Source organism: Mustela lutreola, chromosome 3 (assembly GCF_030435805.1).
Source record: "Mustela lutreola isolate mMusLut2 chromosome 3, mMusLut2.pri, whole genome shotgun sequence".
In the NCBI taxonomy this organism is placed as follows: domain Eukaryota; kingdom Metazoa; phylum Chordata; class Mammalia; order Carnivora; family Mustelidae; genus Mustela; species Mustela lutreola.
Window position 1 is genome coordinate 107,103,930 of NC_081292.1, and position 16,848 is coordinate 107,120,777.

Below are 16,848 nucleotides of genomic sequence, written 5' to 3' on the forward strand. Positions count from 1 at the left end.
CCCCTCCCGCGCGGGCCCCGGGCCACGCCCCCGGAGGCGCAGGAGGCCTCCAGTGTCTGTTTGCACAGTTGGGGCGCTTGCTAGGCACCCCACCTCCGGAAGAAAAGCACCACGAGGTCATCTGTTTACTCTGGGATTAGCGGCTCCCAGCGGGAGCTCTTTTCCTCGGAGATGAAAAGAAAGCGGACAATCTGTCAGGTAAACAGGCGACATTGTTCCCCACGATGTCAGGGCCCCTTTGTGGGCCGGCCTTTGAGGTCCGTGGCTCCCTCTCGCAGGGACAGCGCTTTACTCAAAGGAAATGAGAGGCCCTGGCTGGCGCGCACAGGTCGGCCGCTGCAGTTTAAGTCGGGACAAAAGGCTCTGGACAGTGGCTGGTTTGCCTTCACAGCCCTCTCTCCCCTGCCTCACTCCAGCCAGCCTGCCGGGCATGGAGCCACTGTCACAGATGGGGAAACTGAGGCTGGCAGCAGCCTCTCGCCCAAACAGAAGGGAGCTCCTGGCATTCCAGGAGCTGTCCACGGCAAGGAAAGCAGGGCCCCTCTTCAGATGAGAGGTAGCGGGAGGCAAGAGAATTAGTGGAGCGTGGTTTCTAGAAGCAGTGCCTCCAGTGGATTGGGGGGAGCCCTAGGAAGCCCGAACCACCTCCACCAGCAAACTGCTCAGTTTTACAGGTGCTTGGAATATTTAAACATCTGGACAGGGCTGGTAATGGTTGTGCCTGCTCCTGCTGACATTTATGTGACAGGGTATCATCTTCGGAAGAAGGCAAACATGGAGGCTCTGCTCACAGACATGTGTGTGCCTGGGAGTCAGGATGCCCAGCTTCCACACAGGCCCTGCCCCCAGTTTGCTCTGTGGTCCCAGGCAAGCCTCTTGCCCTCTCTGGGCTGCAGGGTTTTTTTGTTTTGTTTTGGTTTTTTGTTTTTTTTGTGTGTGGTTTTTTTTTTTTTTTTTTGGTTTGTCAAAGAGGACATAAGGTGCTCTCCATGGGCCCTTCCCCTCTTGACAGCAGGGATGTCTGGGGAGGGCACATGCCTCCATTTAGGAGGAGCAGATGGAGGAGGGTGAACAGCCCTTCTGGGAAGGAGGGGGCCACTTGAACCCCATTGCCCACCCCTGACACTCAGGGGGCCAAGGAGGCGGTGCATGCAGGCACCCTGGGCGCATTGGCAAAGCTCCAAGCAGTGTCCTGCCATGGGAAGAGAGCACTGTCATGAGGCAATAAGACCACAGGCCTAGGGGCACTCCAACCCCGTCAGGTTTCCAGCCTGTCACTCACCAGAAGGCTGACCTCAGGCACGTGACACAGCCTCCTGGCCCATGAAACGACACCCATGGGGGCTCAACCACTCCCTAGGTGAGTCTCCTGGACAGAGGGTTCCCGAATGAGCAGGAGCTGGGCTGTACTTGATGCTGCCACCACCGTTCAATCCTATCCCCCTTCGGACCTCCCTTTCCGCCCCTCCCACCCCCGGCCGCCGTTGGCCTGTCCCAGCAGAGGACTCATCCTCCCTGTCATCCAGATGCCAGGTCACTCCTCAGCCTGCAGGGGACAGAGCCCCAGCATGGAATAATCTGATTACTCTCCTAAAGTACAGGAAGAGCTGAAGGAAAGCCGCATGGAAAAAGGCCCAGAGCCCTGACATGACAGAGGCTTCTACTGACCACAGAACGGCCTCCACCATGAGCCCCGGCGCCGCCTGGACCTTGGCTTGGTCTCTTGAGGGCAGCAGTGGACTAGACACGTGCCCAACACCTCACTCCCAGTCAGGCACCAGCTATCAGCTGACCCTGAGCCTGAGGCACCAGCAGGAAAGAAACCGGAGGCTAAACTATTCTCAGCACACGATTCCAGGGTCCAGAACCAGTCCCTGGCGACCCAGAGGGAGAGGGAGGTCCCTTGACCAATACTGACTTCAGCCCCTCCTCTGAGGCTTCCCAGGACTGAATGAGGACAAGCTCCCTGCCCCCTCCAAGCACAGGGCTGTCCCTCCCAGGTCCCCCAGCTGAGCTGTGTATTTGTTGTGCAGCCCTGGGCAAGTGACTTGCTCTCTCTGAGGCTCATCTCACCATATCACTGGGCATTTGAGGGATTGGGTCTTTTGCTTGGGAAAACCCAGACCTCCATCAACCTTTCTCCCCTTTTTAGCTCCTGGAAACAAGGTCAAGACCAGACCCCAAGGACCCTGGTTTTTCAGGAGGCCTAGTATTTGGGGAGAGACTCAGAGACAGGTGCCAGAGAAGAAGTTTCTAGCTTCAGAGTTACACTGCAAACACCACTCATTCCTCACTTTTCCTTTTTTGCCATGTTGGTGCCCATCACCTTACAGAGGCAGCTAATTCCATTGGCCCAACATTTCTGACTTCTAGAAAGTTCTTCAGGTAACCAGACACTTGCCTGTCCAGATTCCAGCCACCCCAGCACTGCACATCCCACATACATATGGGGGTGGAAGGGCGGGCTCAGGTCAGACCCACTAGGGTTTGCATGCCAGCCGCTCCCCTTACCAGTTGAGACACCTGGCCCATGTGATTTATCCATCCTGTGCCTCAGTTCCCTCAGTAAAGGGGGTGTAATTGGAGTCACTGCAGAAGATTGTAATGGGGTCTAAGTGAGATGACACAACGAAAGCTTTTAGCTCTTAGCTAAAGCTTTTATTTCTGTGCCCACCGTACTTATTTCCTGCTCTGTTATTCTCCTTTTGTATCTGCAGTGCCTCGAAAAGAACTGAGGGCTCCAGTCACACCCCCTCACCTCACTAACGACTTCTCTTCCCCAGACTGAGCAGATGTAGCTCTTCCTTCGGTTATCCCCCTGTGGCTGGGTCTGAGACTCCGACACCCAGGCCAGCCTCCCCCAAATCCCCAAACAAGAAAACTTCAAGCAGGAGCAGGGCTCTTCTTAGCTGTCCAAAGGTGGGAAGAGCTGTCTCTGGAGGGAGTGAACTCCCCATCCCTGGGGGTATTCAAGGTGGATGACCATCCATCAGGAAGATTACAGAAGGGGTTCCTGCACTGAGTGGGAAATTGAAGTAAATGGCATCAAAGATAGAAGCTCATCATGAAGAAGAAATGAGAAATTCCTCCTTCCTTCATTCAACCAGTGTTCACTGTTGAGTGCCTAGCTATGAATTCTCCCATGCTGGCTACTCTCCTGAGTGCACAGTTCACACTAAGAGAAGAACCTAAATTTGGGGGAAGTACTTCATGAAAACAGGATCCCTTTGAAGTTGCTCTTTGCCTCTGCTTTTCCCATCTGTAGAATGGGCGGGGTGGTAATGTGCTTACCTCCTAGACCCAGCCTGCAGACAGCCAAGTGGCCTGAGACATAGTAGGCCAAAGTGGAAGTGAGCAACATGCTCAGTGTGTATTAAATCAGGTCCCAAGAATCCGGCCCAGCTGAAAGCCTCACCCAAGGTGGCCAGGACTGGCTGGGGCTGGAACTGGAGACCATGACCACACGTTCTTGGACCACATCCAAAGCCAGCCAGGCGGCAGAGACAGTAGCTTTGCTGAATGGACGTCATCTGCTACCATCATTTCCCAGCAATGGTATCCAAGGGCCAGATGAAGCCATTTTTCATTGCTTTGTAGAGGAAAGGGTGACCAGGATCAACAGATCAACAGTGCTCAGCTCAGGTTCACCATCACAAGGACAAGCCAGTCCTTGCCCTTCGGAACTTGGGACTCAGATGCGAATTAAGTAGTCTGTCCTTGGAGAGTATCAGTGTTACCTGTAGAACTAACAAAATATAGCTGACCAAGACTCCCATTTTCGGAAAGATGGAGTAGCTGTTCTTTCTTCTATTTTACCCTCTAAGTACAACTGAAAACCTTGATCATCACCTATATAAAAAACATAAGAGAGAGGACTCTGAAGAGTAGACAGGAGAAGGCCAGCTGGCTGGGGAACTTGGAACCCAAGGAATCACACAGTGGTGAAATGGCCAAGTGTTTTGGTTCTTTTGTCTTTTGCTTCATATACACCAGATTTGGACCAAAAGAGTCAACAAAGCAGGAACCCCAAAGGACACCAACAAACAAACAAAAAAATGTCCCAACCAAACCTGCTCACACTAACCACAAGACCAGGGAAAGGGCAGCCTAGCAAGACAGAAAACTTTTTTTCCCCCTGAACTATGGTGAAATATACGTAACCAGAAATATACCACCTTAACCATTTCTACAGTTGGGTGGCCTCGAGCACATTCATAGTGTTGCACAATCACTACCACCATTCTCCCCCAGAGCTCTTTTCATCTTGCAAAACTGGAATTCTGTTCCTATGAAACAGCTCCTCATTCCTGCTGCCCTCAACCCAGGCAACTACCATTCCATATTCTGTCTCTCCGAATGTGACTACTTTAGATAGCTCACATAAATGGAATCCTACAGTGTTTGTCTTGTGGTGACTGGTTTATTTCACTTAGCATATCATCCTCAATGTTCATCCACATCGTGGCAAGTGCTGGAATGCCCTTCCTTCATAAAGCTGAATGCTATCCCATTGTACGTGTATTTACACCACATTTTATCTCTATATCCATCAGTGGACACTAGGGATACTTCCGTGTTTTGGCTGTTGTGAATAATGCTGCTAGGAACACAGGTGTACAAATATCTCTTCAAGACCCTGCCTTCAATTCTTCTATGTATATACCCAGAAGGGAAATTACTGGATCTACTTTTAATTTTTTGAGCAAACACGACGCTACATAGCAGGTGCCCCATTTTACATTCCCTCTAGCAAACCACAAGTTCCAATTTCTCTACCTCATCTCCAGTGCTTGTCTTCTGTTGTTGTTGTTGTTGTTGTTGTTTAATAGCAGTTGTCCTAACGGGTGTGAGATGGTATCTCATTGTGGTTTTGATTTGCATTTCCCTGATGATGAGTGATGTTGAGCTTGTCTTTATTGGCCATTTGTCTGTCTTCTTTGGAAATGTGTCTGTTCCAATCCTTTACCCATTTTTAAAGCAGGTTGGTTGTTGTTATTGTTGTGTTGTAGGAAATTTTTATGTATTCTGGATATTAACCCCTCATCAGATATATGATCAGCAAATATCTTCTCCCATTTTGTGGGCTGCTTTTATCACTCTGTTGGTTATGCATTTTGAGACATAGAAGAGTGTTGTTTCAATGAATTCTAATTTATCTGCTCACTCTTTGGTTGCTGGAGCCTTCTGAGAAACCATTGATAAGTCCAATGTCGTGAAAATTTCCCCCTGTGTTCTACTCTGAGAGATTTATGGCTTAAGTTCTTATCCTTGATATCCATTTGGAGTTAGTTTATAGGTATGGTGTGAGATTCCAACTTCACTCTTTTATATATGGATATCTAATTTCCCCAAAACCATTTGTTGAAGACCATTTATTCTCCATTGAATGGCCTTCCATTCCTCATTGGCACCCTTGCTGAAAATAATTTGACCTTGTATTTGAGGGTTTCTTAAGACAGATAACTTTTAGTCAGTAACCACCCTACTCTGGTGAAATATCACAGAGGGGAAAAACGGCACTGTCACAACCCTGCCAGCAAAACCTATGTGGGAGCCTAGATTTCCACTCAGGCTATGATGTGGAGCCCCATTACCTTGCTGGGTGGTGTCAGAGGGAACCCAGGACTTTTGTTCCCCCCTTGACACTTCCCCCACCTTTTTAAAAAAGACTTTTTAGGGGTACCTGGATCGCTCAGGTGGTTAAAATCTGCCTCCAGCTCAGGTCATGGTTCCAGGGTCTGAGATCGAGCTCCATGGTGGGGGTCCTGGCTCAGTGGGGAGACTGCTTCTTCCTCTCCTTCTGCCTCTCCCCCTGATCATTCTCTCTCTCTTTATCACTCTCTCTCTCAAATGAATAAATAAAATCTTTTAAAATTATTTATTTATTTATTTAGTAATTGCTTTACTCTATGTGGGACTTGAACTCACAACCCAAGATAGTCTCATGAGCCAGCCCGAGGACCACCCACACCCTATAATTTTTTTTTTCAATATGTTTTTAAGACTTTCACTTTGACTCATAGCTAAATTTTTTATTCCTAGTTTGATTTCACTGGGGTCAGAGAAAACACTGTAGGATTTGAATTCTTTTAAATTTATTGAGGGTTTGTTTTTTTTTTTAATGGTCTAGGATATGATCTATAGCAATACATGCTCCATGAACACTTGAATGAGTGTTCTGCTGTTGTTGGGTAGTGTTCAGTCAGTTGGATCCTGGTGGTTGAGGGTGTTAGGTTATTCTGTGTTCTTGCTGGTTTGTTGCCTCGTTGTCAGTTAAGAGAGGAGTGTTAGACTCACAAACAGCATTTATAGATTTATCTACTTCTCCTTTAAGTTCTACCATTTTTCACTTCACGTATTTTGCAGCTCTGTTGTTTGGTGCATCTGCATTTATTTTTGCTATGTCTTCTTGATGCTATGTCTTCTTTTATTGTTACATAATGTCCCTCTTTGTCTCCAAGAACTTTCCTTGCTCTGAAGTCTACTTTGATATTAAAATAGTCACTTCTGGTTTCCTTTAATGCTTTCATGATTCATCCTTTTCATCCTTTTACTGTCAACTTACTTATATCACTGTATTTGAAGGGGATTTCTTCAAGGCAACATATGGTTGGGTTCTGTTTTATAATCAACTCTGCCCATCTCTGTCTGTTAATTGGTATATTTTGATCTTTTAGATTTAATGTAATTATTGATATTTAGGACTTAAGTCTGCCATCTTATTTTTTTTTCTGTTTGTACTTTTTTTTCATCTTTCTTTTATCTATTTCCTTCCTTCCTGTAGGTTATTTAAATATTTTTAGAATTCCATTTTGACTTATCTGTAGTGGTTTTGAGTGTATTTTCTGTATAGGATTTTTAGTGATTGATCTAGAAGGATGGGTTCCAGAGAGGCTGGCGGTTTCTCTGCCTACACTCTACCTGTCCCACCATCTTCTGGCTATCTTCTCTGTGTTGGCCAAGTGGAAGTCCCTATGTCAGATCCTGCTGACTATTTACAGGTCTCCTGCTATTGCTTGGTTGAAGAGTTTTCTCTTGAACAGAGCTTCTGAGTGTCTTGTCATCTGCTGTTAGGCCTGGGCTTTGGGGAGGCCATGACCTATCAGAGCCCCACTAAGGCCATCCTCCCTGGACTGGACAGGCTCGGACTTTGATGCCCTCCTGGTGCAACAACTGCCATACACTCATGACCTTACTCACTTAATTATGGACTAGCCACACCTGAAATTGTTCTAGTAAGCAGTGTGACTCTTGAATTGAGACAAAATGGCCAACCGTGTGACCTTCTGAATTGCTGCCAATGTCATGATGCAAGGAGGAAGCTTTGTCATTTATAGTACATAGTCATGTGCACAGGGATATGGTAGCCACTTGCTCAACCATCTGTAAATGCCAGTCTGAGAATGTCTCCCTTTCTCCATCTATAATAATCCATGCATACATTCACTCATTTATTCCACAGCACCTACTCTGGGCTAGGCCTGGGGGGTTGGGAGGATTCAGAGGAACTGAGTCCACCATCCAATGCACATCTTACCAACCCTTGAGGACTCACTTGAAGATCATCGTGGGCAAATGTCCATGACTGCGGAAACTCAAATGCTCATGTATAGAAAGGACCATTGGCTGGGAGTGGAGGTAAGTGTGAAGTATAAAGGGATCTCTAGAGGAGGGCCCCATGCTCACCCCTCTCATGAAGATTTGCTGTCCCTGCTTCCAGTCATCCTGCCAAGCTGAGCCAGGTCTCCCCTGCTCACAGCGTCCCAGCCCCCGCACCCAGCAGACAGCACTTGCTTAGGTTGTCCTTGTCTGTCCAAATGTCCACAGGAAAGCTAAGGAGACCCAGATTCCCGACCTCACTTGCTGTGCTGTCCTGCTCCTGTCACTATGTCTCTGAACCTTCTAGATAACAAGAAAGACTGGGTTGAATACTCCTAAGACTAGAGCTCTGTGCAGAACAAATTCCTGCTGAAGTGTTGTGTGTTTAAAGTCACCCCCAGTAGGGAAGAAAGTTGGGCTGTCTTTTTAGAGACCCTTCCCCTGCCCTCTAATGAATGCAAGGATGATGCTTAAGCCAGAGGAGCTGGGAGGCAAGCTGCAAACCTAGTTCTCCACAGCCAGCCCGGCCTTTGCCTTCATTCATTCATGCTGTCCATCAAGCACAGATTTGTGTTGGGAATAGAACAATGGACAAAGCAGAGCCTTGGAGTCTAGTAGGTAATATATCCATATCCACATTCCTAGAAAGAGAAGAGGTATAGTGGGGAAACATAACACAGGATGATTTAACTACTGTGGTAGTCAGGGGAGCCTCCCTGAGGAGGTGTCATTTCAACAGAGACTTGAAGGATAAACAGGAGTTAGCTGGGTCATGTCAGGAGAGCACAGAAAGTTCAGTCCAGGGAAAGTGAACATCATGTGCAAATGCCTGGAGACAAGATAGCTCCCTGTGGGGCAAGCTAGCCACCATGTTGTGAGGACACTCGAGCAGCCCTCTGAGAGGCCCATGTAGTGAGAAGGGAAACTTCCTGCCCTGTCTTGATCCTCTCTTTATGACAGAATAACCACACCCCAGATATTCACTTCCTCACCTTCCACTCACTTCTCAAACCCCTTGGTGATTTCCTGCTATTCCCACATCCAATCTGCCAAAATTGTTCTGGCCAAGGTCCCCTGTGACCCTCTGTTTGCTAGACCTGTTGGGTGCTTTGTAATCCTCATTTATTCATCCCCTCAGTGTCCTCCACCATGGCACCACCATCCCCTTTCACTGGTGACCCTTCCCCTGGTTCCATGAGGCTTCTGGGGCTCAAGCTCTCCCTAGGCCCCTCAGCACCCAGCCCCTCAGCCTCCCTCTTTTTCCTGGTCTGTGTGTGTTATGGGTCACACTCTCCCACCCTTGATGTTAAATACCTTAAGGCCATAAGGCAGCTCTCTCCTCCTTCATCGGCTCCAGACCTGCCCACCACCTGTCACCTGGATGGCCCTCAGTGACTCTTCCTTCAGATGTCTGAACTTATCATCAACCCCTGAGCTATACCTCATCACTTGGCCCCCAGGCTTGCTCAGTGGTGTCCCCTGGCTACTCTGCTGCCCCAGGCGGGAGTGGCAGGATCAGCACTGACTTCCCTTTACTCTCCATGTACAAGTTACCAAGCGCTGTCACTTTCCTTCACCCCTAGATTTCTCTCAGATCCTCTTTTCTCTACCTGCACTGACACCCCATTAGGCCTCCAGGTCTCCCACCTGTGTGCTGCAGGAACCTCCTGACTGCTGTCTCTGCCTGCCCTCTTGTGCCTCCCCAGATCCCAGTCCATCCCACACATCCCAGAGTGCCCTTCATGAAGCTGCACTATGCCACACCTCTGCTTGATGTCCTCCAGAGCTCCCCAGGGCTTGAGGTTTGAGCCCATTCTCCTCCTCTGACCCATAAGGGCCCGCCTGGCCACATCCTGCCCCATCTTCGGCCTCACCTGCACCACACCCCCCTCTCTGTTCACTCAGCCATTGTGCTCCTCTACCATTGCCTCTGTTATTGTGGAACAAATTCCCACCAAACTTGGTAGCTGAAACAACAATGAGCATTTATTACCTCAGTTTTCTGAGGGATGGGAATTTGGGAGCGGCTAAGCTAGGCTGCTCTGGCTCAGGCCTCTCATGAGACTCCAATCCAGATGTCAGCTGGACTGCAGTCATCTGAAGGCATGAGTGGGGCTGGTGTATCCACACCTAATGTGGCTCCCTTACAGGGAAGGCTGGGAGGAAGAGATGACAGTCATCACTGGGCACAGGTCTGGGGGGCCAGCTTCCCAGCAACAGGATGGACTCAGTGCTCTGAAGACATCTTCTACTTTGGGGAGGACCCTAGCACCTACCCTGAAGGTAAGAGGGGAAGGGGGCTCCTCCTCTTCCTGGTGTGGGGACTCCCAGGCTCCTCCCCATCGAGAGTCTCATTTCTGACCACACAGACAAATCCACAGCCTTTTCGTATCACCATCAGGAAGCCACCAGGGAACAGAGGATAATTCCCAGCCTAATTCCAGCCACCACACTCCAGAACCCATTCTCTGCATCTTCCCCTGTGGCCTTAGACTAACCCCCTCCCCTCTGTGGGTACTGGATTCCTGGAAGGGTTGGACCAATATCCAAACGTTCCCGGTGGTTCTAAAATTGTTGAATGGAACCTTCCCTTCTTTATCCTTTATCCAGCCAGGCCCAGGCCCATCTGAGTTCTGTAGAACAGCCCTGTTTTCCCTGAAACACCAAGTCTCCCTACCCCCTTCTCATTCTTTAGCTCCTTCTCCTCCAGAAGCCAGGAACTCTGTGTCATTCAGGTCCCTGTTGCCAATGCTATCAGGGGGACCACTCTCTCATGGTCCAAGGTTTGGGCCAGCACTGTCCAAAGACCCTCTGGTGAAGCCTGGAGTAATTTCCCTGTGGTCCCAGGGAACTCACACCTTTCAGAACAAGGCAGATTTTAAGAAATGGGAGTTGGGCCACCTGCGTAGCTCAGTTGGTTAAGTGTCCAACTCTCAACCTCAGCTCAGGTCTTGATCTCAGGGCCACAAGTTCAAGTACCTCACTGGGCTCCACGCTGAGTGTGGAGCCTACTTGAAAAAGAAGCAGCAGAAGAGGAGGAGGAAGAGAAAGGAGAGGAAGAAGGGGAGGAAAGAAAAGAAATGGGGAGCTACCACGTGCAGGTGCATCAACGCATAGCTCTCTTTTCCAGTCTCATTGGTGAACCTATGCTGGCATCAATGATAAAGGCAGGGTGACCCTGCATACCCTCCACATGCCCGCAGGGCCTCCACCTGCCACCCCCCCTTGCTCAGCAGCATTCCCACTCAGGTCCTCTGCTTGGACTCTCATCAGGGTGTCTTGTCCCATTTCTGTGGGCTTGCCAGGATCTATGTTGGGAGCTAAAAGTGCACTCGCTTGGCAGCCCAGATTCTCTCCCAGGACCCCCACCCTCTGGCTCTGCCTCTTTCTCCACAGGGCCTCAAATCCAGCCCCTGAACTCTCTGTTGGGCTCACATCTTCTGCACCTTTCCTTGGATGCCAGTTACTGGGGCCCCGGTAGGCTAACTGGGGCCCACCCCATATCCACACAGGCACAAAGTGTCTCCAGGTCACTCACTGGATGGCAAACTGCTGCAAACCCCATGTTCAGATACCCATAAATCAAACAAGTATTACCATCTTTATTTTACCGATAAGGAAACTCAGACAATATTTTATAAGCTGGAAAGCAAAAACCCAAGGCGCCAACTGGAATACACCTATGCAAGAGGAACCACAAGAGAAGAGATTATTACCCTGATGTACTTGGTGGTCTGAATGGAGTGAACTCTGCTAGGAAAGGGGTACCTCGGAGGTCTCTTCAGGCTGAGAGTAGCATCCTGAAGGACGGTGAGGGACCAAGGGACTGGGGGCTCCAAACCTGTCCCTGGGGAGGTTCCCTCTGAACCAGGAGGGAGGGAGGGAGGGAGGGCCGGGAGGGAGGAAGGAAAAGAAGGTCAGGCCAGCGTGCATGGACTTGTCTGAATGATGGTGTCAGGGGTGTTGGGAAGTTCTGCCCTCTCAAGCACACAGCGACCAACATTCATCATTCATCCATCTCCCTGTGAACACTGATTCCAGGGCACCACTCACTGTTTCTTTACAGGTCTTGGAGTCCAATTCCAGACCCTTCAGCCCCAAGTTGGGGGTGGGGGGAGGGTTGTGCTAGGAGTCACACATGTCTGGGTTGCCAGACTCATTTGGCAGGCGAGTGAACCGTAGCTCAGAGATGCTTGGAATCTTGCCCAAGGTTACACAGCTGATAATGGGCAGAGCCTCGTGGCCTCAAAGCCCTCACCCTTCCCAGAGCACCTACAGCCTCATGCAGGGCCTGCTCCATCTTGCTGCCATCAGCCTCCTGGCCTCACATAGAGCATCCCTGCCTGCCTTGCCACGCCTCCCCTTTCCTTCCCCAGTCATCCCGGTCTTTAAGCCCGCCTTCTCCTGGAGGCCCTCCCTGCGATTCATAACAGATATCGGACAGTGACCTCCGACAAAGAAAAGTCATTCCCAGAGGACACACAATTTTACACTATCTTTCAAATCTTTCAAGTATTTCCTGGATTGAACTATCCCCTGAACTCTATCCATTTCCTACAACAATGGGCATATAGCAGATATGCAATAAATATTCTTTTAACTTGAATTAAATGTAGCCCCTTTCTCTTGCTATCTTCCTGCACCAGGGACTTCAGACTGAAGCCAGGGCAGACATGGGGACAAGGAGTCAGTTTGGTGCTGTTGTCCATTCCCTGACAAATACACATAAGCAGGCCAGCCAGGCTTCTCTCATCTGGGAGGCCCAGGGCACGAGGGATAGGTACTAAGGGGCCCAAGGATCAGGGCAGGAAATCCCATACACAGGTAATATTCTGGAAAGTCTACCCTAGTTCCACTACCTCCCAAATCTTACCTTTATCCTTAGACAGAGCGCCTACAATTCCATCATTGTTGCATTCTTATCAATCCTGGCAGCTCCGACTGTCTCAAGAGTTCTGCAGGCTCTAAATGCCACCTCTTCTGGGAAGCCTACCCTAATTCCAAGGGGGCTGGGAACCCCCAGCCTTCTGTAAATGCCTTCTTTCACATACTGGTCTGCATTCTGTCACACTCCCCCATTCAGGGCCCCCAGGATGGTGTCTGGCCCTCAGAAGACCCTAAATATGGTGGTTTCAACATCACTTCTCCAAGACACTCTGAGGCTTCAAGGACAAATGACAGTTGGTGACCAGCACAGATTGGGTGACTGGTTCTCTCAGCTTTCCTCACCCAGCCTTGAAGCCTTGGGCATGTCACCTGCCCACCAAACATCACCTGCTCACAAGGGACTCTGCATCCTCCAGATCTCAGCCTGGGCACTGGGCCATGCTCAGTAGGGGTGTGCATGGGGGAACCCAGGCTGTAGGTGGGCCCAGCATGGCATCTGGAGCTTCCCTAGGCAGGTCAACAGGTGAGAAGCAGGTATTGAACCCTGCCAGCAGGGGCCACAGCCCCTGTGGGATTGTCTTCATAACCAAACCGGGCAGTTTCTATGTGGGGCACCTCATCTTTTAGAATCCCACATTTCAATGGGAGCCCTCATCCCTAAGGGCTGCCCAATAAAAGGGTTCTGTGCAGTTCTATAGCCAAGGCTGGAGGCCCTTCCAAGCTGGGAGTTCCCAGAGACCAGTGCCCCCACCTGAGCCACCCCACCTGCTCCCAACACAGCCCTGGAGAGCTCAGCGGAGGCTGGGCCAATGCTTCCCATGAACCACTCAAGTTTTTCATGGATCACCAAAGTCATACATATTCATTATGGAAAAGTTGGAAAGCACATTAACAGCAAAAATAAAATAATATAAAATAAATGTCACCTGTAATTCCAGCTCCACTAGCTACAGATGTGCACTTCTTCCATTCCAGAATACTTCCTTTCAGGCTTTTCTATGCCTTTATGTTTAAAAAAAAAAAAAAAAAAAGTAGATTCTATTGAGCCCTGTTCTGATGCCTGCTGAGCTGGCAGAGCTCTGCAGGCTACCATGTCTCCAAGCCATTAAAAACTCCTCACGCTTTCTAACACCCAGAGCGCAGCCAGACCACATGCCCTGATTTAGGGAACCTATCCCCTATTGTTGGGCATTGGGGTTGTTTCTAATTTTTCCCTAATGTGCACCAATTCTCCACGACGACTCTTGTAGTTCTCTCTTCGTGATCCTTCTTGGGGCAGATTAAGATTTGAGAGACCCCCACAGCCCCTGGCAACCACTTGGTGCACTCTCGCTGGCCTTCCCCCCAACAAGACACACTATTAAATACGAGCAGTAAAACAGGGCTCTGGACATCTGGCAAAGTTCTGGCTTTCCCCTGATGCATTACGCTTCGTTTGAATTAGTAAATTCATTTTTTTTTTTTAAGATTTTATTTATTTGTCAGAGATAGAGGGGGAGAGAGTGAGTGAGCACAGGCAGACAGAGAGGCAGGCAGAGGCAGAGGGAGAAGCAGGCTCCCTGCCGAGCAAGGAGCCTGATATGGGACTCGATCCCAGGGCGCTGGGATCATGACCTGAGCCGAAGGCAGCTGCTTAACCACCTGAGCCACCCAGGCGTCCCAAAGTAGTAAATTCATTTTTAAACGTATTTTTTTGCTCATTTGTAAGGGGCTGCCTCCGGTTTGACTGGCACCGCCAGTGCTTTGTAGGGCTTTCTGACCTCCCTGCCCAGTGGGGATACTTACCGTAGGGTAATTTGGGGGAAGAGAAATATCCAGGTCAAATGTTCTCCCACATGTGAGGCTTTTTGGTCCATGTGTCTGTCTGTCCTTGCTCACCATGGAATTCATGGCCTGTCACATACCTACACTTAGTAACTCTCTGGTGAGTGATTGATTATTGCCAAATGTCCCCAACCCTCCCTTCCCCCACACAGGCTGTACCATTGGAGCCCGTATGTATTTAAACGGACACACGTATGACCATCTTGGAAGCAGATGTCTCCTGCCTTCAGCAGGGTCTGAGCCCAGAGGATGTGGAGCAAGGGCAGACTGTCCCTGTTACTGTGACTGGAAGGCAGTGCTCAGAGCGCCCCAGGCCGCGGGGCCCAGAGAGCCAACATCCACAAAGGCAAGGGAGGCTTGACTGGCCTGATTGCTGACTGGCTGTGTGGCCAGGAAGCAGCTTCCCTCTGGACTTCACTTGCCTTGTTTATAAAATGGATATGACAAAACCTCTAATACCTGCATTGTGGCTCCATACTGACCAGGGGAAGACCCCAGCTGTCACTATGGCATGAGGGGCACTCCAGGCCCTGTTAAGGAACACAACCGGGGCACCTTCACACAGCAGTCAACCCTGTCGAGGCCTGGCACTCACCCACACTTCTGGCCTCACGGATCTTGCCCCCTCGAGAGCCCTCAGACCCCACCCAGAAGCCCTCTCCCTTCCTGTCAGGACCCACGTCTAGCCCGTGTTCCCCCATCTGCCTCCTGGCATCCCATGGACGCTTCCACATTGTTCCCTGGAGCCCTTCTGAAGGCTCTCCTTCCTAGGCCCCTGGTATGGATCTCAAGTATGGTTCCTACAACCGCATCCCCGGGAAGTATGCCGGTGCACTGAACCCTGACCCCGCTGGGGGCATGGCCACAGCTAGGTCCCCTGGCAGGCCCCAGTACCAGGCTCAGTGGAAGAGTCCATGATTGAAGAACCAAGAATAATGGAGGGGCAGGGGAGGTGGGGCTTGTTTCCCTGTGCCCTTCTCCTGCACTGTCACAGTGACAGGAAACCAGAAGCCCCAAAATGCAGTCCGAATTGGAGATTCAAGGACAGAGGTTTCTCAGGCATGAAGAAAGGCAGAGCGCCCAGACTGGGCAACACCATCTCTAGGGGCCTTCCGGCATGAAGCCCATGGTGCCCTGTGCGAGGGCTCCCTCCCTTCCGAGAGCCAAATAGTCCCTTTCTTTATGTGAGCCCTTGATCTCACTACGGTCTCTGTCCATGCGGTCACCGCATTTGGCAAGCGGCCCACCTGCTGCCACACCCCAGCCTGCACGGAGCTCAGCACCTGCACACAAGCAGCATTTAGCAAATTCATTCACTGAGGAATCCTTGGAGGGCAGCCCCGTTGCCCTCTCTTCCAGGAAGCCAGATTTGACTGCCTCAGCCTTCAGAGGCCTCTTCCTCCTCCTGCCCCTCGGAGCAGCTATTCCTTGTACCACACTCATGTGACTTACAAATTTAAGCTGTTTTTTTGTCTTTTTGTGTTTTTTGGTTTTTCTAAGAAAATTTTCCTCCAAAGAATGCGTATATGATCAGAACAATAGGACTGGACAGAGCGGATGCTGAACTGTGATCCGGGGCCCTCAGTGCCTTGGGCAACAAGTGGGGATTTCTGTGCAGCTGGGGCTATCCTGGGGAAGATGACCACCTGAGTGGTCCACTGGCCACATTCCCTGCCTCGGGCCAGGAGAGTAGAGGTCGGGAGCGTGGGGGCCCGGGATGCCTCTCCACGTCCACCACAAACAGGAAATGAATGAAAATTGAAAAACATGAAAATTGAAAAACAAACAGCGATTTTAGCACTCATTTCAAGGATTGCTGAACTAGGGTTCACAATCTGGCCCGCTGCCTGTTTGGGGAATGGAAGTTTTATTGGCACATCGTTTCTCATTCTTTTTGGTCTATGTCTTCTGCCTATAGCTGCTTTGGCCCTGCAACAGCAGAGGTGAGTCATTGCGACAGAAATCACAGGGACTCCAAAGACTAAAATATTCACGATCTACCCCTTTGCAGACAAAGGGTGCTAACCCTGCTCTGGTTGATCCTTTTGGGAATGGAAGCCTAGCTCACGGTGACTTCTTTGGGAAGTCAGACACACACACACACACACACACACACACACACACACACACACACAGGCGGGTGTGCGCACATGCGCATGAGCACACACACAGGCTCCCCTGGGGGCTGTGATCAGTGTTCCTCCGGCCACAGCTGATTGGTCTTGGAGAAAGCACATGACCCACGCTGGACCAATCAAATTCTTTCTCACAGGAATTTGCAGGTGAGCCTCAGGAACATGTTTGGGCTTGTTTGAAGAGAAAGACCTCAAGTGCTCCTGCCTCTGTCTCCAGAGCAGGCCAGAATCTGACCCTTCCTGACACTGCCCAGCACTATACCTTCATACTAAAACTAGCCAGACTCTTGCCGGCACTGTCTTCTCCTGAAGATCCCATGAAGCTGGTATCAGCCTCGATGGCTTTAACCCAGCCGGACTTGAAAGACAACATCCATGCTTTCCTGCTGGCTACCCGGATCCC

General features: G+C 50.1%; 1 long non-coding RNA gene across 1 annotated transcript; it reads left to right on the plus strand.

The window, feature by feature from the left end:
* The first annotated feature begins 41 nt into the window (after positions 1 to 41).
* Positions 42 to 4,400, plus strand: LOC131828090 (uncharacterized). Its single transcript, XR_009352229.1, has 2 exons — positions 42 to 198; positions 2,718 to 4,400. It is a non-coding gene; the product is annotated as an uncharacterized LOC131828090 (long non-coding RNA).
* The last annotated feature ends 12,448 nt before the right edge of the window (positions 4,401 to 16,848 follow it).